Source organism: Salvelinus alpinus, chromosome 33, assembly GCF_045679555.1.
Source record: "Salvelinus alpinus chromosome 33, SLU_Salpinus.1, whole genome shotgun sequence".
In the NCBI taxonomy this organism is placed as follows: Eukaryota; Metazoa; Chordata; class Actinopteri; order Salmoniformes; family Salmonidae; genus Salvelinus; species Salvelinus alpinus.
The window spans coordinates 30,226,703-30,249,404 of NC_092118.1; the positions used below are offsets into that span (position 1 = coordinate 30,226,703).

At 44.2% G+C, this 22,702-nt stretch overlaps 1 protein-coding gene across 1 annotated transcript in view; it reads left to right on the forward strand.

Annotated features, from left to right (window-relative positions):
* LOC139563013 (leucine-rich repeat-containing protein 4C-like) overlaps positions 1 to 22,702 on the forward strand; it is a 63,755-nt gene that overhangs the window by 35,438 nt on the left and 5,615 nt on the right. The gene's annotated exons all lie outside the window — the stretch shown is intronic.

The following is a 22,702-nucleotide window of genomic DNA, read 5'->3' on the forward strand; positions in this document are numbered from 1 at the left end:
CTCTTGTATTAGCAGACCGGGTCTTGCTACATGGTAGAAACAGGGATGCTATTGTCTGATAAAGCACGTATGTCTATCATTACCATCGAGACAAGAGGACTGTGTGTGTAGTGTACTTACACCTGAATGAAAATTAGACCATATTATACACTGAGTGGACAAAACATTAGGAACAGCTGCTTTTTCCATGACAGACAGGTGAAGGCTCTTATTGATGTCACTTGTTAAATCCACTTCAGTCAGTGTAGATGAAGGGGAGGAGACGGGTTGAAGAAGGATATTCAACCCTTGAGACAATTGAGACATGGATTGTGTATGTGTGCCATTCAGAGGGTGAATGGGCAAGACAAAATATTTAAGTGCCTTTGAACAGGGTATGGTAGTAGGTGCCAGGTGCACCGGTTTGCGTCAAGAACTGCAACGCAGCTGGGTTTTTCACGCTCAACAGTTTCCTGTGTGTATCAAGAATAGTCCACCACCCAGAGGACATCCAGCCAACTTGACTCAACCGTAGAAAGCATTGGAGTCAACATCCCTGTGGAACGCTTTCAGACACCTTGGTAGAGTCCATGCCCTGACCAATTGAGGCTGTTCTGAGGGCAAAAGGGGGCCAACTAATGTTCTGTACACTCAGTGTATACACACTATGATACATGAAACTTATCTGCCTTCATGTTGGTATAAATTATGCTAATGTGGATGTAGATTCTACTGAAGTTAGTTTGTAGTAATGAAAAGTCAGGCGATAACTGTAAGCTTTTCTGAGAGACAGTGATATTTTCACAGAATCCCACCACATATATATCATCAGATTTTCCTTATCTAGGATGTTGTGTTTTACCCAATCCATCTAGAGTCCTGTGTTTTACCCAATCCATCTAGAGTCCTGTGTTTTACCCAATCCATCTAGAGTCCTGTGTTTTACCCAATCCGTCTAGAGTCCTGTGTTTTACACAATCCGTCTAGAGTCCTGTGTTTTACCCAATCCATCTAGAGTCCTGTGTTTTACCCAATCCATCTAGAGTCCTGTGTTTTACCCAATCCATCTAGAGTCCTGTGTTTTACACAATCCATCTAGAGTCCTGTGTTTTACCCAATCCGTCTAGAGTCCTGTGTTTTACACAATCCGTCTAGAGTCCTGTGTTTTACCCAATCCATCTAGAGTCCTGTGTTTTACCCAATCCATCTAGAGTCCTGTGTTTTACCCAATCCATCTAGAGTCCTGTGTTTTACACAATCCATCTAGAGTCCTGTGTTTTACCCAATCCATCTAGAGTCCTGTGTTTTACACAATCCATCTAGAGTCCTGTGTTTTACCCAATCCATCTAGAGTCCTGTGTTTTACCCAATCCATCTAGAGTCCTGTGTTTTACACAATCCATCTAGGGTCCTGTGTTTTACCCAATCCATCTAGAGTCCTGTGTTTTACACAATCCATCTAGAGTCCTGTGTTTTACCCAATCCATCTAGAGTCCTGTGTTTTACCCAATCCATCTAGAGTCCTGTGTTTTACCCAATCCATCTAGAGTCCTGTGTTTTACACAATCCGTCTAGGGTCCTGTGTTTTACACAATCCATCTAGAGTCCTGTGTTTTACCCAATCCATCTAGAGTCCTGTGTTTTACACAATCCGTCTAGAGTCCTGTGTTTTACCCAATCCATCTAGAGTCCTGTGTTTTACCCAATCCATCTAGAGTCCTGTGTTTTACCCAATCCATCTAGAGTCCTGTGTTTTACCCAATCCATCTAGAGTCCTGTGTTTTACACAATCCATCCAGAGTCCTGTGTTTTACACAATCCATCTAGTGTCCTGTGTTTTACCCAATCCATCTAGAGTCCTGTGTTTTACCCAATCCATCTACTGTCCTGTGTTTTACCCAATCCATCTAGAGTCCTGTGTTTTACACAATCCATCTAGAGACCTGTGTTTTACCCAATCCATCTAGAGTCCTGTGTTTTACCCAATCCATCTAGAGTCCTGTGTTTTACACAATCCATCTACTGTCCTGTGTTTTACACAATCCATCTAGTCCTGTGTTTTACCCAATCCATCTAGGGTCCTGTGTTTTACCCAATCCATCTAGAGTCCTGTGTTTTACCCAATCCATCTAGAGTCCTGTGTTTTACACAATCCATCTAGGGTCCTGTGTTTTACACAATCCATCTAGGGTCCTGTGTTTTACCCAATCCATCTAGAGTCCTGTGTTTTACACAATCCATCTAGGGTCCTGTGTTTTACACAATCCATCTAGAGTCCTGTGTTCTACCCAATCCATTTAGAGACCTGTGTTTTACCCAATCCATCTAGAGTCCTGTGTTTTACACAATCCATCTAGGGTCCTGTGTTTTACCCAATCCATCTAGGGTCCTGTGTTTTACACAATCCGTCTAGAGACCTGTGTTTTACCCAATCCATCTAGAGTCCTGTGTTTATTTTCGCTCAATCGTGTAAAATAGCAAGATGTTATCCTGTATTTTAAGCCTTATCCAGAATGAGAATTACACCAAAAATGAAATACATTGTCTGAGGATTATGTTGCACTATCTGACATAAAACAATAAGGGGACAGTTTGATGAAAAAGCTTCAAATAAAGGTTAAAATACATGATTACGCCAAACACATCATTATTTCAATCATTGTTGGCATTGTGTACGGTCTCTAATGTGGCACATTGCTTATCTTGTTTCATGCGTCAAATTAGTCTCAATCAGACAATCACATTATATTATTCACGCATATGAGAGCTGATTGCTCCTTTTTTATGCTCTTGTGATCACAGCATCTTAAAATAGATCTCTTGTATACATGACATGATCATGAGTACATTCCGCTACTTGTCTACAGCAGTTCGCTAACTGAATCTAGTTGATCCCTGATCTACAGTCTGAGATCATGTACTGACGGCCCTCGGGCTGAATCTAGTTGATCCCTGGTCTACAGTCTGAGATCATGTCCTGAAGCCCCTCGGGCTGAATCTAGTTGATCCCTGGTCTACAGTCTGAGATCATGTACTGACGGCCCTCGGGCTGAATCTAGTTGATCCCTGGTCTACAGTCTGAGATCATGTACTGACGGCCCTCGGGCTGAATCTAGTTGATCCCTGGTCTACAGTCTGAGATCATGTCCTGACGGCCCTCGGGCTGAATCTAGTTGATCCCTGGTCTACAGTCTGAGATCATGTCCTGACGGCCCTCGGGCTGAATCTAGTTGATCCGTGGTCTACAGTCTGAGATCATGTACTGTATGGTCTCGCAGTGATGTTTTGGGTTTCACATTGATTACATTGCTGAACTTTTGACCTTGCTTGCTATGCCAAAGAAATATTGTATATAGGTCTGTATTTGAGGTCATGCACACAAGTGAATCCTTTGACTGTAGATGTACACAGATGTACTATCTCAATTTAACCAGTTTCTCACAGCAGGAAAATAATCCTGCATCAACAGGAAATAGCAGTTGTTATGTGGATTATTATTCAGGGATATTTTTGTAAAGGTTGATACATTTTTAGTTAGCATAAATAAAGTCGGATACTTTAAAGTGGAAATTACAAACTTTAGAAGCCGTTTTTAAATCTGGAATTTGCATTTCCTGTTGCTCAGTGACAACACAGTGATCAAATGAAGAGAGCACTTCTCTATCAGACCATGTACTTTCATCACAGCATCTTAAAATAGATCTCCTTACCTCCCGACCCGACGAGCATAAAGAAAACACCTGTTCCTAGCTAAATGTTCAGTGTTTTTCAATTCATTATTAGAAAAATGGTAAAACCTATCAGAGCTTTCAAGGGATTCACTGTTTTCATGCACGGAAATATACAGTGGAGTCCAAAATGATTGGATCCCTTGGATATAGATGATAAAATTAGACTGTATGTCACGCCCTGACCATAGAGATCTTTTTATTCTCTATGTTTGGTTGGTCAGGGTGTGACTCGGGTGGGAAACTCTATGTTCTTTGTTTCTATGTTTTGGCCGGGTATGGTTCTCAATCAGGGACAGCTGTCTATCGTTGTCTCTGATTGGGAATCATACTTAGGCAGCCTTTTTTCCTTTTGTATTTGTGGGTAGTTGTCTTTGTTAGTGGCATTATAGCCTAAGTAAGCTTCACGGTCGTTTCCTTGTTCTTTGTTTTGTTGGCGACATTTATCAATAAAAGAAATGTACGCTCACCATGCTGCACCTTGGTCCGGTCATTTCCACGACGACAGCGATCGTGACACTGTATGAATTAAATTATACGAATACTGAGCTACACTACATGGCCAAAAGTATGTGGATTCAACTACACCTGTTGCTGACAGTGTATAAAATCGAGCACACAGCCATGCAATCTCCATAGACAAAAAATTGGAAGTTGAATGGCCTGTGCTGAAGAGCTCAGTGACTTTCAACGTGGCACCGTCATAGGATGCCACCTTTCCAACAAGTCAGTTTGTCAAATTTCTGCCCTGCTAGAACTACCCCGGTCAACTGTAAGTGCTGTTATTATGAAGTGGAAATGTCTAGAAGCAACAACGTCTAAGCTGTGAAGCGGTAGGAAACACAAGCTCACAGAATGGGACCGCCGAGTGCTGAAGCGCGTAAAAACCGTCTGTCCTGGGTTGCAACACTTACTACCGATTTCCAAACTATCTCTGGAAGCAACTTCAGCACAATAACTGTTTGTCGGGAGCAATGTTCCCTCTGATTCTTTCCAGCATTGAGCAAATTTCAGGTCTGCTGAGTGCAAACTTCTAGCTAGCATTTACTGTGAACACTGAGGCTGTCCCCGCTTTATGTTACAGTAGCCATGTAGCCATGTAGGCTACTGTGGCTATTTGATCATAATGTAGGCCTACCAGAATGGCCTACCATCAAAAACAATTGAGAAAATGAATCCCATAACATTTTAACATGGAAATAGCAGTTCTATCATTCAGCCTACAGTAGCACCCAATGAGTTTTGTTCAATGTAGGCCTACATTCCATGAGACTTTAAAAAAACCTGCAGAGCTTGACATTAACCTGTTTATCAACTTGTCCTTCAGTAGCAGCAGCTTGTATGTGAGTGGGTGTGCGTAGTGTCAGTGTAAATGTATGTGCATATTATGTGTGAGTGAGAAAATGATGGAGTGCGTGTTTGTGTGTATGTTGGAGTGACAGTGTGTGTGTGTGTGAGTGTGTAGGGCCCTGTGAGTGTGCATAGAGTCAGTGCAAATACTGAAATAAAACGTAAATTAAGATATAAGGTAAACTTCTGTTGTTCGATGCAAGAAACCCCTTCACAAAATAAAATACATTATTATTCTCATACCATTATTAGAGAGAATCAGACAAATGATGCTACCCTCTGTCTATTGGCCACTTAGCTTATCCGAGCCTGTCTCAAAATGCAACACTGCCCCTTTAAGACAAAAAAAAGCTCTTTACCTGACTCACTTTTCAAATATGTCTAGAAATGTATACATTTTTTGATCTTGTAGGAAGCAATCACTCCCCTATTGCTGACTACAAATGATCTATAACTGGGCTAATAACTAACTAACTAGCAAAGGATATCAACAAAATGTGTAGTTGTGGCTACATTCAGCTCTCGTGTTGATCGGGAAAAAAAGAGCATCTACTCATGACTGCTCATGCTGTAAACACAGTCCAGTTCAAAGTAAATGGCACAGATTCAAATATGGCAATGGTCTATTTGCATATAGGCCTACTGCAGGTCTGATTGTTTATGCCGCGCTGGTCTGTGAAGAGTGCGGGCTGAGTAGTGCGTGTCAATGTAATAGAATCCTACTCCGATACGTTCTGCCTATGTTACACCCCTGAAAAAGGGTAGAAAGAATCACGATAGTGATACGGAATGTTTACTCATTGAACGTTTAGTGCAATCATTGTACATAAATAACACATTTTACAGAACAACAGATCTACAGGAACGATAGGTTTTGTAGGGTACGAGGCTTATTCAAATCATAACAGTATACACTGTACATCACTGAAACAAATACTGTTTTCAATATAACTGTCAAGCAAAGCTTTAACTCAGTAAACCATAACACAATTCATCAACAGGCAACAAAGTGTTTGAAAAACAACCACACAAATAACGCCGCAAAACATCTTACCAACAGCGCACACGTTCATTCACAATCGACATAAAATGGCAGCTACGTAGCAGTACCTAGCAGTACGAAGCTAGCTGCAACCGAGCACGGCTCACATTACTCTCTGCAAACCCAACCAACTTCCTCAACATGTTACTAAACAAACCTTAAACACTCTTGACATGTTATCAAGTTATTACATTTAAATTACTCTTTTTAATCATCAATAATGTACCTGAAAAAGGGTAGAAAGAATCACGATAGTGATACGGAATGTTTACTCATTGAACGTTTAGTGCAATGAGAAAAAGACCGCGAATTCTCCGTGAACTTGAGTGGAGACCAGAGCAATCGATCTCAGGCTCATAGATTAAGAGCATTTAGTAGATCACAGATTAGCACTTTTATCCACGACAACATAAAGGAATCAACATAACGTTTACACATTCCTCTCACAATTCGTACCCTTTGTATGCTTGACGGATTTTAACAGAATTATATAAATGTTATCAATCTATCAACTAATACTGACTGCATGATCTTCTTAACCTTAGATGTTTTAAGATCCTCACATACTATGAATTTACTAATACTTTTTAATGTATAACAGGCTATTAGTATTTCCTTTAACCTGTCACACTCTCCCAGACAAAATAAATGTTGTCCCAACATTACCAACATTGTCTTCTTCAACAGTCTGTATGCACTGGACCTAGAAAATCCTCTTCTGTAAGGTAGTACTTGAGCAGAGGTCAAGGGTCACAGTTCAAATATAACTAACAAGTTATTCACAGTCCATATCTGTTGACCAGCTGTATAACATAAACAGTCCTTTCTCATACTATTGATCAACAGTCCATCAATTTTGATGATCTAAATGCATAGTCTGCAAATTGTCTCTTGTGACAGTCTGTGAAATCAGTCAGTAGTCCATGGTCAAACATGTCAACTCTGTAGCCTCATGTTTGCTGAAGCCCATACATGTAAGGTGGCTGAAAGTAACATTGCTGTAGTAATGGCAGCCATGGAACCAGTCCTGGTGCAGAGTAGACAGGGAACAACTGTGGCTGTGGCTGTATACTCTAGCAGGAAGGGATACCAAGCTGATCATAGGTGATACGTCTTGGAGGCTGTCTCTCTCTTTGTGGCAGCTGGTAGGCTGGTTCCTCAGGTTCAGCAGCATCAGTTAATGAAGGAAAGGCACTTGGTGGACGATCATCACGCAAATTTTCAGCAGGCAAGTTCATCTCCTCAGCAGGCAGGTCTTGAACTGTTGTTGTCTCCTCCAGCCGCTTTTCAACAAGAGGCTGTGCTGGTAGCGTATCAGGGACTGGCACCGCAACTGTCTGTTTCACTGGTGGGGGCCTGTGTTCCCACCCTCTCGCTGGTTCAGCATTCCTCTCCTCAGGTACTGTAGGAGATGTGGGAACCTGTAGCGGCTCATGAAGGTCATATTCATCCCCGCTGTCTTCATCAGAATCTAGAGGATGTGATGCAGGCTGATGTCTCCTTTTTTTCTGACTTTTGTCATCTTTGGTCATTTCTGGTTGCGTCTCAAAAGGTAAGTGGTCACAGGACATGAGCAGGTTTCTGTGCAGGACCCTGGAGCGTCCCCTACCCTTTTCTGGTCTCAATTCATAAATCGGCAGGTCTGAACCCATTTGTCTCACTACTGTGTGAATTGTATCTTCCCAATAGTTACGGAGTTTGCCTGGTCCTCCTCTTGGTGTCAGGTTTTTAATCAGAACTCGCTCACCAGGCTGTAGCACTGAACTCCTAACTTTAGTGTCATATTACTTCTTACTTCTTTCAGCAGCTTTCTGAGCATTTTCATTTGCAATGGCGTATGCTTCTTCCATCCCTCGTTTCCAGTTCTCCACGTAGTCTCGATGGTTACTGGAACCTGCCTCTGTGCACAATCCAAAGAGCATATCAACTGGAAGCCTGGGTGATCTCCCAAACAGAAGATAAAATGGTGAATAGCCAGTCACTTCGCAACGGGTGCAGTTATAGGCATAAACCAGTTTGTTCAGAGACTCCTTCCAATTTGACTTTTGTGTCTCAGTTAGTGTCTTTAACATTTGCAACAATGTTCTGTTCATGCGTTCCACTTGACCGTTCCCCATCGGGTGGTAGGGTGTTGTTCTGGACCCCGCCATGCCACTGAGTTTCTTTAACTGATGGAACAACTGATTTTCAAATTCTCCCCCTTGGTCATGGTGGATGCGGGACGGGAACCCAAACTTCAGGGCAAAGTCATTGAAGATGAGATTTGCAGCAGTTTTACCTGACTTTGATGTGGTGGCGTAGGCTTGAGTGAAACATGTAAAATGATCAACAATCACGAGGATGTACTCATATCCCCCTTTGCATCTGTCGAGATGAAGGAAGTCTATACATACCAGTTCAAATGGCTGTGTTGTCACAATGTTTGTCAGAGGAGCTCTTGCTTCATGGGCTGGCTTTTTCTGCTTGACACAGCTACAAGTTTTAGTCACATAGTGCTCGATGTCAGATTGCATATATGGCCAGAAGAAGCGGTCACGTACTAGTGATACAGTGCGGTCAGTACCTTGGTGTCCCATGTTATTGTGCAACTCTTCCATCACTTTACCTTTGTACTGCTCTGGTAGAACTAACTGCTTGCGGGCTGTAGTGATTCTGTACAGAATGCCATCACTGTCTATTGTCAATTTGTCCCATTCTCTGAATAGGCATTTTGTCTTTGGACTGAATTCCTTTTGCTCTTTAACTGGTGGTTTGGAACCAGACAATTTGAAATTGAGCACAGGACGGATGACCGGATCAGATTCTTGTGCTTCTCTTATCCCATCTTTTGGGATCGAGCTGGTTGTTGCAGTGGTTGTCTCACCTTCAGCTGACACTGACATAGCTGCAGCTGAAAGTGACCAAGGTACAACAGCCTCTTTCTGTACCTCAACTGCTTGTATCGTGGCGGCAATGGTGTCTGGTGGAAGCTCCTCAGAACATTCTCTCATCAGTGACTCTACATCCAGTGGCATCCTTGACAACGCATCTGCATCACCGTTCTCTCTGCCTGGCCTGTACTTTATTGTAAAGTGGAAATCAGCCAATTCTGAAACCCACCTGGAAGTGGTTGCGTTCAGTTTCGCAGTAGACAGAATGTAGCTGAGCGGGTTGTTATCGCTGTATACAGTGAAGGACGGAGCATAGTACAAATAATCATGGAACTTATCAGTGATTGCCCATTTTAGAGCTAGAAATTCTAGCTTGCCCGAGTGGTAGTGATAGTTCTTCTCAGCTGCTGTTAAGGTTCGAGAGCCATAAGCAATGACCCTAAGCTTCCCATCTTGCTTTTGGTAAAGAACTGCTCCCAAGCCTTGGTGTGACGCATCAGTGTGTACAACAAATGGCTGAGTGAAATCAGGGAAACCTAAGACTGGTGGGTGAAGCAAGCACTCAATCAGCTGTTCAAGAGCCTGTTGATGCTGGTCAGTCCACAGGATTGGCTTGTTTGAGGGCACCACATGACTTAGTTTCTTTGTTTTTGTTTTCCGTGGGTGGTCAGGTAATTTCTTTGAATCTGCTTTCAGGAGGTCATACAGGCAGCTGGCCCTCCTAGAAAAGTCTTTGATGTACTGTCTGTAGTAAGTGAGTAAACCAAGCATTTGTCTGAGCTGGCCCACAGTCCCTGGTCTGATTTCTTTCAATGCTCTTACTGCTTCAAAATCAGCTGGGTCAACTCGGCTGCCCTCTGCAGACACTACTCTGCCCAAATAACGGACCTGGGGTTTAAAGAGATCACACTTACTTGGTTTGAGTTTAATGCCATACTCTCTGAGACGCTGCAAAACTTTTCGCACATCATTCACATGGCTGTCGAAAGTTTTACTGAAAACAAGCGTGTCATCCAGATAAGGAATGCAGATGTCATCCCGGAGCCCTTCCAAACACTCCTCCATACACCGCTGAAAAGCTGCAGGAGCGTTCATGAGGCCGAATGGCATCCATATCCACTCATAGAGTCCCCACGGGGTCACAAATGCTGTCAGTGGTCTGCTTTCTTCAGAGATGAACCCCTGGTGATAAGCTTTTCCCTGATCTAAGAGGGAGAACCAGGAATTACCACCTAAACTGTCCATGATGTCTTGGACCCGAGGGATGGGCTGGCGGTCGGGATGTGTCTTTCTGTTCAGGTCTCTGTAATCTATACACAATCGGAGGGTCCCATCCTTCTTACGAACACACACGACAGGTGAAGAATATGAAGAGTTTGACTTCCTAACCCAGCCCTGGGCTATGAGGTCATAAAGGTAACCCTTCATCTCCTGATACAGTGGCCTGGGCACTGACATGTATGTGCGCTTGACTGGTTCAGAGTCCTTTAGAGAAATAGTCATTTTCAATCGTTCAATGCAGCCAATGTCATTGTCTGATCTGGAGAAGGAGTGACACTCTTCTCTAAGCATTTGCCTAACAACCTCTCTCTGCTCTTCGGTTAGGTGAGTTAAGCCTACTGGTGGATCCCACTGTTCAGTAGCAGTACATGGGGTTCGAACGCTGGTGTGATTCACTGTGGCTGGGGTGACTGTTTTTTCAAAGACTTGGGCAGGTAACACAGTCATAATGGTTTGTACTGTACCGATTATTGTGCGTCCTAGCAGGGCAATGTCGTGGTCAGTGGGGTTAGAGACATCAAGCCTGATAACTGGAAAAGCACCTTTCCTGACTCTGACTAGTGTGTCAAAGAACTCAAGGTCGTCTGGCCACTGCGGGTTCAGGTCTGGCTGGAAAAGCATTGTCATGTCCTCTTTGAAAGGCTGGGAAGCTACACGGCACTCAATCTGAATGCTACTGTGTTTTGGTACAGCAACCTTCTCTTTCTTGGTTTTCACTGCGTATTCATCTGTCTGTTCTGCGCTAACAGCCTGTATAAAAGCACTCACCTTGTTTCTTTTGAGGCTTGGGAAAGCTGTTTTTATTGTACTGTATCGTTTAGTCTTTTCGGTCATTGTCAGGATGTGCTCGATAACATTGAAACCTATGATGGGATGAGATAGGTGACAGCCTTTCATTACCAGCACTGGGATGATCAGTTCCTTTGTTTCGTCAGTTTCAGAGGCTAGCCGAAAAGTTGTTTCAATCCATCCCAGGTACGGCATTTCAGTCCCATTTGCTGCAGTCAACCTTAGATCAGCAGGTGAGTCCAGGATTTCTGAAACATCTCTCAGCCTTGCGTTTGGGAGAGATTCCTCTTTCCATCGTTCATCAATGACCGATACCTGAGAGCCTGTGTCCCATAGAGCTTGGAGGTGGTGGCGATTCAGGTGACACTCAATAAGGCACTGTCTGCCGACTAGCGAGGTGACCTTACGGGGGTAGCGACCTTGAGCTAGGGATGGTAAGGAGTGGGCATTTTCCTCTGTGCAGGAAAACCTTTCACTGGTAGAGTTAATTTTCAGGTGAGTGCATTTTTCCTTATGTTTAATCCAATGTTGGTTTTGACATACTTTGGAACAGTACAGTGTCTCTTTACATGATGAACATTGTTTCAGGTTCTCAAATGAATCTTCTCTGGCACAATTTGCACATTTCTGGGACTTATTGGTAGCTACGGTTAACACTCGTCCCTCAGCGGTAACCTTTCCCCGTTTAAATGGGCCTCCCTTGATGGTCTGACTCCCCGGATTTTACATCCAGCTTGAAAATGTTCTCCACTCCCACATCGGAAGCAGTGTGTGCAGCGTGCATCTGTTCTGGCCTGCTGGCAGACAAAACACCTCCTTGGAGCTTGAGCAGAGCGGTTGGCATACCGGTTAGGTGCATATTGATGCTGCGCAGGGTCAGGTGCTTGGGACTGGCTGTAGTTGCTGTAATACTGCTGCTGGGACACAGGTGGCTGGGGGTCCCTATCTGGCCTCCTAACTGGAGGTGGGGCATAGGCACAAGGCGGTGACCGAAACATAGGCTGCTGTAATGTCTCCTTAATCTGAGCAATCTCTGCACTGAGACCTTTTAGAGAAGCTACACCTGTCTTAAGTTCAGCTAACTCTGTTAACAGTTCTGCGGGTATCTTAGCTTTGGCTTCCTTCACAGGACACTTTGTGGATGGCGTATCTTCAAACTGGACTACACTTACAGTTGTAGCAGGCTGTGGGGCATGAAACCGCTTTTTGTTTCGTCTTTCTATCTCATTAGCACAAGCAATGTTAAGCTTCTCTAGCAAAACCTCATCTGATGTTTCGCTATCTAGCAGGAGAGGCTGCATGTCTATCCTGATACTGTCACTCTGGAGACCTGTAAGGACTGTGTGTAAACACATGCGCTGGACTAGAGCAGGGTCATACTTAAGCCCTGATTCTGACTCCTGGGATGCAAACAGTACTTTTTGCCTCAAATCTAAGATGCGCATCAGGAAGCTTTGAGGGGTCTCTTTGCTATGCTGTGCTTCTGAAGCTAGCTGTTTGTAAAGCTCTGTTGCACTCTTCTCTTGGAAGTGGGAACGCAGGATACATCTAAGTGTGGTAAGAGTTAGCTGGGGTTTACCTTCCAAGTAACTGCGTAGCTGTGAGCCTGGAGAAATAGCCCTGACTACTGCATCTACTATTTCTACCTCAGGATAGCCTCTGTTAAGTCCATTCTCGATCTGATGGGCAAGGCTGGAAAAAATCAGTTTATCTTTCTGGCCCGGTTCACCTATCTGACCAGAAATTTTAAACTCTTTGCGCCAGAATGAGCTGGGCTGTGCATTGGGTGAGAGCGGCACTCTCCCCTGAAGATTGGCATGGGGTTGGGGCTGACGCAGAGAATCACTGGCTTTGGCTGCAGTAATCTGCTCAGTTCCCACCCTTTGTTGTGGGGTTACAGTTCTCAGTTCCTCTATTCTGTGATGTATTCCGTCTGTTTCAATATCATGGTCAGTTTGCCATGTTTTGTTATCTTTGCCACTTATCTCTGTCATTGTCTCTTTAAGTAGCAACAATTCCGACATGCCGCCATCTTCTAACTCCGCAACTTCCTCTCTTTCAAGGAACCTCATAATGTGAGTCATCAATGATATGCGGGATTTGTCTTGAACATCTCTTCTCTGTTCGCCTGATATGTCAAGGAAATCACATATCTCTAGTAACTTATCTTTAGTCAGGGTGTGCAATTCTCCTACTACCTCTTCCTGTAGTTCTTCCAAGGCGGTTGTCATGTTGACAGAACAGGAGGAACTTTTACTGTGCAGGAGTTGACTCTGAATTAGATGGTCCTTACTGTCTCTGATGGTCGATCAATGGCCTCAGTTGACACGTACTTAACCACCAACTTCCAGCTCTCCTCGAACAGCAACACTTTCCTCACTGCAGCCTGCCTGAGTTATTATGTGGGGATTTAGCTGGCTCGGAATTCAGCAACCAGGATGTGGAAACTGGACATCTGAGCAGCTATCTCAGCGGAGCCTCCAAAAATGTTACACCCCTGAAAAAGGGTAGAAAGAATCACGATAGTGATACGGAATGTTTACTCATTGAACGTTTAGTGCAATCATTGTACATAAATAACACATTTTACAGAACAACAGATCTACAGGAACGATAGGTTTTGTAGGGTACAAGGCTTATTCAAATCATAACAGTATACACTGTACATCACTGAAACAAATACTGTTTTCAATATAACTGTCAAGCAAAGCTTTAACTCAGTAAACCATAACACAATTCATCAACAGGCAACAAAGTGTTTGAAAAACAACCACACAAATAACGCCGCAAAACATCTTACCAACAGCGCACACGTTCATTCACAATCGACATAAAATGGCAGCTACGTAGCAGTACCTAGCAGTACGAAGCTAGCTGCAACCGAGCACGGCTCACATTACTCTCTGCAAACCCAACCAACTTCCTCAACATGTTACTAAACAAACCTTAAACACTCTTGACATGTTATCAAGTTATTACATTTAAATTACTCTTTTTAATCATCAATAATGTACCTGAAAAGGGTAGAAAGAATCACGATAGTGATACGGAATGTTTACTCATTGAACGTTTAGTGCAATGAGAAAAAGACCGCGAATTCTCCGTGAACTTGAGTGGAGACCAGAGCAATCGATCTCAGGCTCATAGATTAAGAGCATTTAGTAGATCACAGATTAGCACTTTTATCCACGACAACATAAAGGAATCAACATAACGTTTACACATTCCTCTCACAATTCGTACCCTTTGTATGCTTGACGGATTTTAACAGAATTATATAAATGTTATCAATCTATCAACTAATACTGACTGCATGATCTTCTTAACCTTAGATGTTTTAAGATCCTCACATACTATGAATTTACTAATACTTTTTAATGTATAACAGGCTATTAGTATTTCCTTTAACCTGTCACACCTACAACAAAATCTTTGTTTTGTTTCGGTATGTTGCATTGAAAGTGGTTAATAGTGTATTGATTCGATCACAATTGCCACAGTAAAAGGAAATGTTGATAGTGTTAACAGGGAAATCTCTAGAACAATGGTCACCAACCTTTTCTGAGTCAAGATCACTTTCTGAGTCAAAATGCAAGCCGAGAACTACCGCTCAGATTTTTTTTTAACATGACTTAAAAAACGTAAGCCTCCCAAGTGGTGCAGTGGTCTAAGGCACTGCATCACTACAGACCCAGGTTCGATCCCAGGCGGTGTCAACCGGGAGATCCATGAGGTGGCGCACAATTGGCCCAGCGTCGTCAGGGTTAGGGGAGGGTTTGGTTGGCTGGGATTTCCTTGTCCCATCTTGCTCTAGCGACTCCTTGTGGCGGGCCGGGCGCTTGCAAGCTGACTTCCGCTCACTGTACAGTGTTTCTTCCAACTCATTGGTGCGGCTGGTTTCCTGGTTAAGCGACCAGTGTGCCAAGAAGCAGTGCGGCTTGGCAGGGTCATGTTTCATGGGACGCATGTCTCTTGATTTTCGCCTCTCCCGAGTCCGTAGGGGAGTTGCAGCGATGGGACAAGACTGTAACTACCAATTGGATATCACGAAAAAGTACTCAAAATATATATATTAAAAAAACAAGTTGTAAGCCTATGCACATTAACCAATTAAAAATTGAATTGTAGCAATGAGGTTTGTGCAGTAAACTATAGGCCCAAAACATTATCACCGCATATTAACTTTGCTTGAATTGCCCTGCTAACGCATTGTTGTTCAAGCCATTTAAAAAAATATATATTTGGATTATATTGAAGGCTATATGATCACACTGGTAATAGATCTGTTTGTTGTATTACTTGGGAGGCACAGCTGAGTGAGCATACATTTAAATAATTAGCTTTTTATTTTTTATTTCACTGGGCTGATGGTGCCTGCATCTGATGTTCAGTCTCAGCGGAGGGAGAGAGCAGCAGACTGAGGGTCGCCTCTCAACATCCCTCCGCTCTCCCTTCCCTCCACTGACACTGACCAAAAAGAGACACCGTGTTACAGCTGATGGCGTAACTCGAGTCGCACCGCATTATTTCTGCCTCATGCACAAATTCATGTTGTTACTCCTATGAACAGAGAAAGTGAAATATTCCTCTACATTAAAAAAGACCCAAGCCGCTAATAATAACAACAACGCTAGCCTATAGATACACTTTCCTACTCGTTCATTACTGCTGCAGTGCTTGTTGTGGCGCTGAGTGGAAATAGGAAGAACACACATTTTATGGCTTATAAAAGTGTTGAATACAAAGTGTTGACATTGCTGAATAACATCTTAAACATGACGTCAGTCATAAAAACAGCAGCTCTTTGCTGTACTCAGAGTCTCGTGGTTTTAAACAGTTTGAAATGTCACAGTATCAACTTTGCTGTAGCTTTCTTTTATGCCTCCTACGTTACTGCAGACATGGTAATCTGAGCCATCCGATTGGCCAGCGGTAGGCCTATAGTGCACTTGATTTGCTCTCTGGGCCCCCGGGAAGACAGAGTTTGTACCTTCAGCCCGAGACAAATAAAAAATATTGGAACACAAGGCTTTATCGTTTAGTTTTCTACAGAAATGTTTGTCGATCAACTAGGAATGCCTTGGTGACCACTGCTCTAGAAAGTTGAGTGTAGTTCAATCTTGTGCTTCACTCTGTGGGCTGATATTTCTGTGAGGTAGTCTTTTAGAGGGAACTTTGGTCACGAGCTTCATGAAGTGGGTTTCCATGGCTGGAGTGGTATGAAGCTCGCTGGAGCAGTGGAGACGTGTTCTCTGGAGCCTCACCATCTGGCAGTCCGATTTGGTCAGGAGCTTCATGAAATGGGTATCCATGGCTGGAGTGGTATGAAGCTCGCTGGAGCAGTGGAGACGTGTTCTCTGGAGCCTCACCATCTGGCAGTCCGATTTGGTCAGGAGCTTCATGAAATGGGTATCCATGGCTGGAGTGGTATGAAGCTCGCTGGAGCAGTGGAGACGTGTTCTCTGGAGCCTCACCATCTGGCAGTCCGATTTGGTCAGGAGCTTCATGAAATGGGTATCCATGGCTGGAGTGGTATGAAGCTCGCTGGAGCAGTGGAGACGTGTTCTCTGGAGCCTCACCATCTGGCAGTCCGATTTGGTCAGGAGCTTCATGAAATGGGTATCCATGGCTGGAGTGGTATGAAGCTCGCTGGAGCAGTGGAGACGTGTTCTCTGGAGCCTCACCATCTGGCAGTCCGATTTGGTCAGGAGCTTCATGAAATGGGTATCCATGGCTGGAGTGGTATGAAGCTCGCTGGAGCAGTGGAGACGTGTTCTCTGGAGCCTCACCATCTGGCAGTCCGATTTGGTCAGGAGCTTCATGAAATGGGTATCCATGGCTGGAGTGGTATGAAGCTCGCTGGAGCAGTGGAGACGTGTTCTCTGGAGCCTCACCATCTGGCAGTCCGATTTGGTCAGGAGCTTCATGAAATGGGTATCCATGGCTGGAGTGGTATGAAGCTCGCTGGAGCAGTGGAGACGTGTTCTCTGGAGCCTCACCATCTGGCAGTCCGATTTGGTCAGGAGCTTCATGAAATGGGTATCCATGGCTGGAGTGGTATGAAGCTCGCTGGAGCAGTGGAGACGTGTTCTCTGGAGCCTCACCATCTGGCAGTCCGATTTGGTCAGGAGCTTCATGAAATGGGTATCCATGGCTGGAGTGGTATGAAGCTCGCTGGAGCAGTGGAGACGTGTTCTCTGGAGCCTCACCATCTGGCAGTCCGATTTGGTCAGGAGCTTCATGAAATGGGTATCCATGGCTGGAGTGGTATGAAGCTCGCTGGAGCAGTGGAGACGTGTTCTCTGGAGCCTCACCATCTGGTAGTCCGATTTGGTCAGGAGCTTCATGAAATGGGTATCCATGGCTGGAGTGGTATGAAGCTCGCTGGAGCAGTGGAGACGTGTTCTCTAGAGCCTCACCATCTGGCAGTCCGATTTGGTCAGGAGCTTCATGAAATGGGTATCCATGGCTGGAGTGGTATGAAGCTCGCTGGAGCAGTGGAGACGTGTTCTCTGGAGCCTCACCATCTGGCAGTCCGATTTGGTCAGGAGCTTCATGAAATGGGTATCCATGGCTGGAGTGGTATGAAGCTCGCTGGAGCAGTGGAGACGTGTTCTCTGGAGCCTCACCATCTGGCAGTCCGATTTGGTCAGGAGCTTCATGAAATGGGTATCCATGGCTGGAGTGGTATGAAGCTCGCTGGAGCAGTGGAGACGTGTTCTCTGGAGCCCCACCATCTGGCAGTCCGATGGACAAATCTGTGTTTGGCGGATGCCAGAAGAATGCTACCTGCCCCAATACATAATGCCAACTGTAAAGTTTGGTGGAGGAGGAATAATGGTCTGGAGCTGTTTTTCATGGTTTGAGTTAGGCCCCTTGGTTCTTTCCAGAGAAAGGATTTTTTAACGCTACAGCATACAATGACATTCTAGATAATTCTGTGCTTTCAACTTTGTGGCTACAGTTTGGGTAAGGCCTTTCCTGTTTCAGCATGACAATGCCCTCATGCACAACACGAGATCCATACAGAAATTTACCAAGTACCAGGACATTTTAGCCAAGGAGGCTGAAACTTGGCCGCAAGTGGATCTTCCAGCAAGACAATAACCCCAAGCACACATCAAAATCCACTAAGAAATTGCCTATTGACCACAAAATCAACATTTTGCAATGGCCGTCTCAGTGTTCGGACATGAACCCGATTGAAAACCTTGGTTTGATTTGAACAGGGCAGTCCGTAAGCGCAGACGAAGGATATCAAGGATCTGGAAAGATTCTATATGGAGGAATGTCTACGATCCCTCCCAACGTGTTTACTAATCTCACAAAACATTTTCGAAAAGGATCAGTGTGGTTATCCTCACAAGGAGAGGGTGCTGGAGTATTGAAAACAGGGGAGGATGGTTTGATGAGCATGACAATGAAAACCATATTCCCTGGCCGTCTCAGTCACCAGATCTCAACCCAATGGAACACTTCTGGGAGATTCTGGAACGGCGTCTGACACAGCGGTTTCCACCACCATCAACAAAACACCAAATGATGGAAGTTCTCGAAGAATGGTGTCGCATCCCTCCAATAGAGTTCCAGACTCCTGTAGAATCTATGACAAGGCGCATTGAAGCGGTTCCGGCAGCTCCTGGTGGCCCAACTCCCTATTATTTGAAGACACTTTATGTTGGTTGTTTATTTTATTTTGGCAGTTACCTGTATATTATTACCCAACAGAAACTATTCTGAGTCAATGCTTTTGTCTCCATTCAGGTTTTTCCATAGGCTGTCCTCCCTGCAATCAGCCATTAAAGCGATGAGGCTGCTATGCAGAGTGGTTGTAGCGTAATGCCGGCTTGACGAAACGAACCCCTGGCTGATTCTGTCTGACATGCAGTTAACAAAACACCATAGCATCAACATAACAACCTGCATTGTTACCCAACAGAAACTGTTCTGCGTCAATGCTTTTGTCACTATTTGTGTTTTTCCATAGGCCTCCCTCCTTGCAATCAGCCATTAAAGCGATGAGGCTGCTATGCAGAGTGGTTGTAGCGTAATGCCGGCTTGACAAAACGAACCCCTGCTAGGCCGTGGCCTGATTCCGTCTGACGCCCCCAGTGGAAGTGTCTCTTGGCGGGCTTCTCACACCGCTCTGGAGTGGCATCTCTGCTGGTGCTAACCACTTTCACAGGGGCATATTTAGAGATTCATTTCTCACTGATTAAATCACCCACTCGGCCACGCTGGAAAACGCATTTCCACATCGCTTCACAATTTTCACCGTTTAGAAAACACCTGTCAAAACAGAGTCGTTTTCTTTGCCTCCGGGTCCCTCTGAAAGAGACGATTGCTGATATGACTTGAGTTAGAGAAGCTGAGGAGAGATGAGAATGTTTAAGGGCCTTGAAAAATCTTGTTCACTTTTACATTTGACATAACGAGCATCGCTCGTGTATTGTGAGCAGAAACATGTTTGGTATGTGCTAATATCTTTTACTCTACATCTCTATCTATTATATTACACATTTTACTCTCTCATGGTAAATGATGCTGTTATATCAGGAGAATATTAGACATAGTTTCTTATGGTGAAAAACAGTGTATTTGGAAAGTATTCAGACCCCTTGACTTTTTCCACATTTTGTTACGTTACAGACTTATTCTAAAATGGATTAAATCGTTTTTTCCCCTCATCAATCTAAACACAATACCCATAATGACATAGTGAAAACAGTTTAGACATTTTTGCAAATTTTATTTAAAAAGAAAACCGAAATATTACATTTATGTAAGTATTCAGACCCTGTACGCAGTACGTTGTTGAAGCACCTTTGGCAGCGATTACAGCCTTGAGTCTTCTTGGGTATGATGCTACAAGCTTGGCACACCTGTATTTGGGGAGTTTCTCCCATTCTCTGCAGATCCTCTCATGCTCTGTCAGGTTGGATGGGGAGTGTTGCTGCACAGCTATTTTCAGGTCTCTCCAGAGATGTTCGATCGGGTTCAAGTTCGGGCTCTGGCTGGGCCACTCAAGGACATTCAGAGACTCGTCCCGAAGCCACTCCTGTGTTGTCTTGGCCGTGTGCTTAGGGTTGTTATCCCGTTAGAAGGTGAACCTTCGCCCGTGTCTGAGGTCCTGAGCGCTCTGGATCAGGTTTTCGTCAAGGGTCTCTATGTACTTTGCTCCGTTCATCTTTCCCTCAATCAGACAGCATACTCTCCCAGTCCCTGCAGCTGAAAAACATACTCTCCCAGTCCCTGCAGCTGAAAAACATCCCCACAGCATGATGCTGCCACCACCATGCTTCACTGTAGGGATGGTGCCAGGTTTCTTCCAGATGTGAGGCTTGGGATTCAGGGCAAAGAGTTCAATCTTGGTTTCATCAGACCAGATAATCTTGTTTCTCATGGTCCTTTAGGTGCCTTTTGGCAAACTCCAAGCGGGCTGTCATGTGCCTTTTACTGAGGAGTGGTTTCCGTCTGGCAACTCTACCATAAAGGTCTGATTGGTGGAGTGCTGCAGACATGGTTGTCCTTCTGGAAGGCTCTCCCATCTCCACAGAGGAACTCTGGAGCTCTGTCAGAGTGACAATTGGGTTTTTGGTCACCTCCCTGACCAAGGCCCTTCTTCCACGATTACTCAGTTTGGCCAGGCGGCCAGACTCTTCTAGGAAGAGTCTTGGTGGTTCCAAACTTCTTCGATGGAGGCCACTGTATTATTTGGGACCTTCAATGCTGCAAAAATATTTTGGTACCCTTCTACAGATCTGTTCCTCGACACAATCCTGTCTCGAAGCTCTACGGACAATTCCTTCGACCTCATGGCTTGCTCCTCAACACTGGGGCCCCACAAGGGTGCGTTCTGAGCCCTCTCCTGTACTCCCTGTTCACCCACGACTGCGTGGCCATGCATGCCTCCAACTCAATCATCAAGTTTGCAGACGACACTACAGTGGTAGGCTTGATTACCAACAACGACGAGACGGCCTACAGGGAGGAGGTGAGGGCCCTTGGAGTGTGGTGTCAGGAAAATAACCTCACACTCAACGTCAACAAAACAAAGGAGATGATCGTGGACTTCAGGAAACAGCAGAGGGAGCACCCCCCTATCCACATCGACGGGACAGTAGTGGAGAGGGTAGGAAGTTTTAAGTTCCTCGGTGTACACATCACATACAAACTGAATTGGTCCACCCACACAGACAGCGTGGTGAAGAAGGCGCAGCAGCGCCTCTTCAACCTCAGGAGGCTGAAGAAATTTGGCTTGTCACCAAAAGCACTCACAAACTTTTACAGATGCACAATCGAGAGCATCCTGTCGGGCTGTATCACCGCCTGGTACGGCAACTGCTCCGCCCACAACCGTAAGGCTCTCCAGAGGGTTGTGAGGTCTGCACAACGCATCACCGGGGGCAAACTACCTGCCCTCCAGGACACCTACACCACCCGATGTCACAGGAAGGCCATAAAGATCATCAAGGACAACAACCACCCGAGCCACTGCCTGTTCACCCCGCTATCATCCAGAAGGAGAGGTCAGTACAGGTGCATCAAAGCAGGGACCGAGAGACTGAAAAACAGCTTCTATCTCAAGGCCATCAGACTGTTAAACAGCCACCACTAACATTGAGTGGCTGCTGCCAACATACTGACTCAACTCCAGCCACTTTAATAATGTAAAAATTGATGTAAAAAATGTATCACTAGCCACTTTAAACAATGCCACTTTTATATGTGTACATACCCTACATTACTCATCTCATATGTATATACTGTACTCGATACCATCTACTGCATTGTGCCTATGCCGTTCTGTACCATCACTCATTCATATATTTTTATGTACATATTCTTCATTCCTTTACACTGTGTGTATAAGGTAGTTGTTGTGAAATTGTTAGGTTAGATTACTCGTTGGTTATTACTGCATTGTCAGAACTAGAAGCACAAGCATTTCGCTACACTCGCATTAACATCTGCTAACCATGTGTATGTGACAAATAAGATTTGATTTGATTTGATTTAGTTCTTGCTGTGACGTGCACTGCCAACTATGGGACCTTATATAGACAGACAGGTGTGTGCCTTTGCAAATCATGTCCAATCAATTCAATTTCCTACAGATGGACTCCAATCAAGTTGTAGAAACATCTTAAGGATGATCAATGGAAACGGGAAGCACCTGAGCTCAATTTTGAGTCTCATAGTTAAGAATTTGAATACTTATGTAAATAAGGTATTTCTGCTATTTTATTTTTACACATTTGCAAAAATGTCTTAGAACCTGTTTTTGCATTGTCATTTAGGGTATTGTGTATAGATTGAGGAATTGATTGAGGAAAAAAATATAATTTAATCAATTTTAGAATAAGGCTGTAACGTAACAAAATGTGGAAAAAGGGAAGGGGTCTGAATACTTTCCGAATGCACCGTTTGTTGTTATATCAGAATAATATTAGACATTGTTTCAACACCTTCTCTGTTGTTCATTTATTTCTAAGCTGGTAGACACGTCCTCCTCTGAAAACACTTATTGTGAGAAGTGAAATTCATCTACGTTTTGAGACTGAAAAAACAGTCCGTTTTGTGACCAGTTTGTTACAGCACTTTGTGACAAATCAATTTATGAATTGAAGTATACAATAAGAGAAATTGACTGGCTGGTTTTA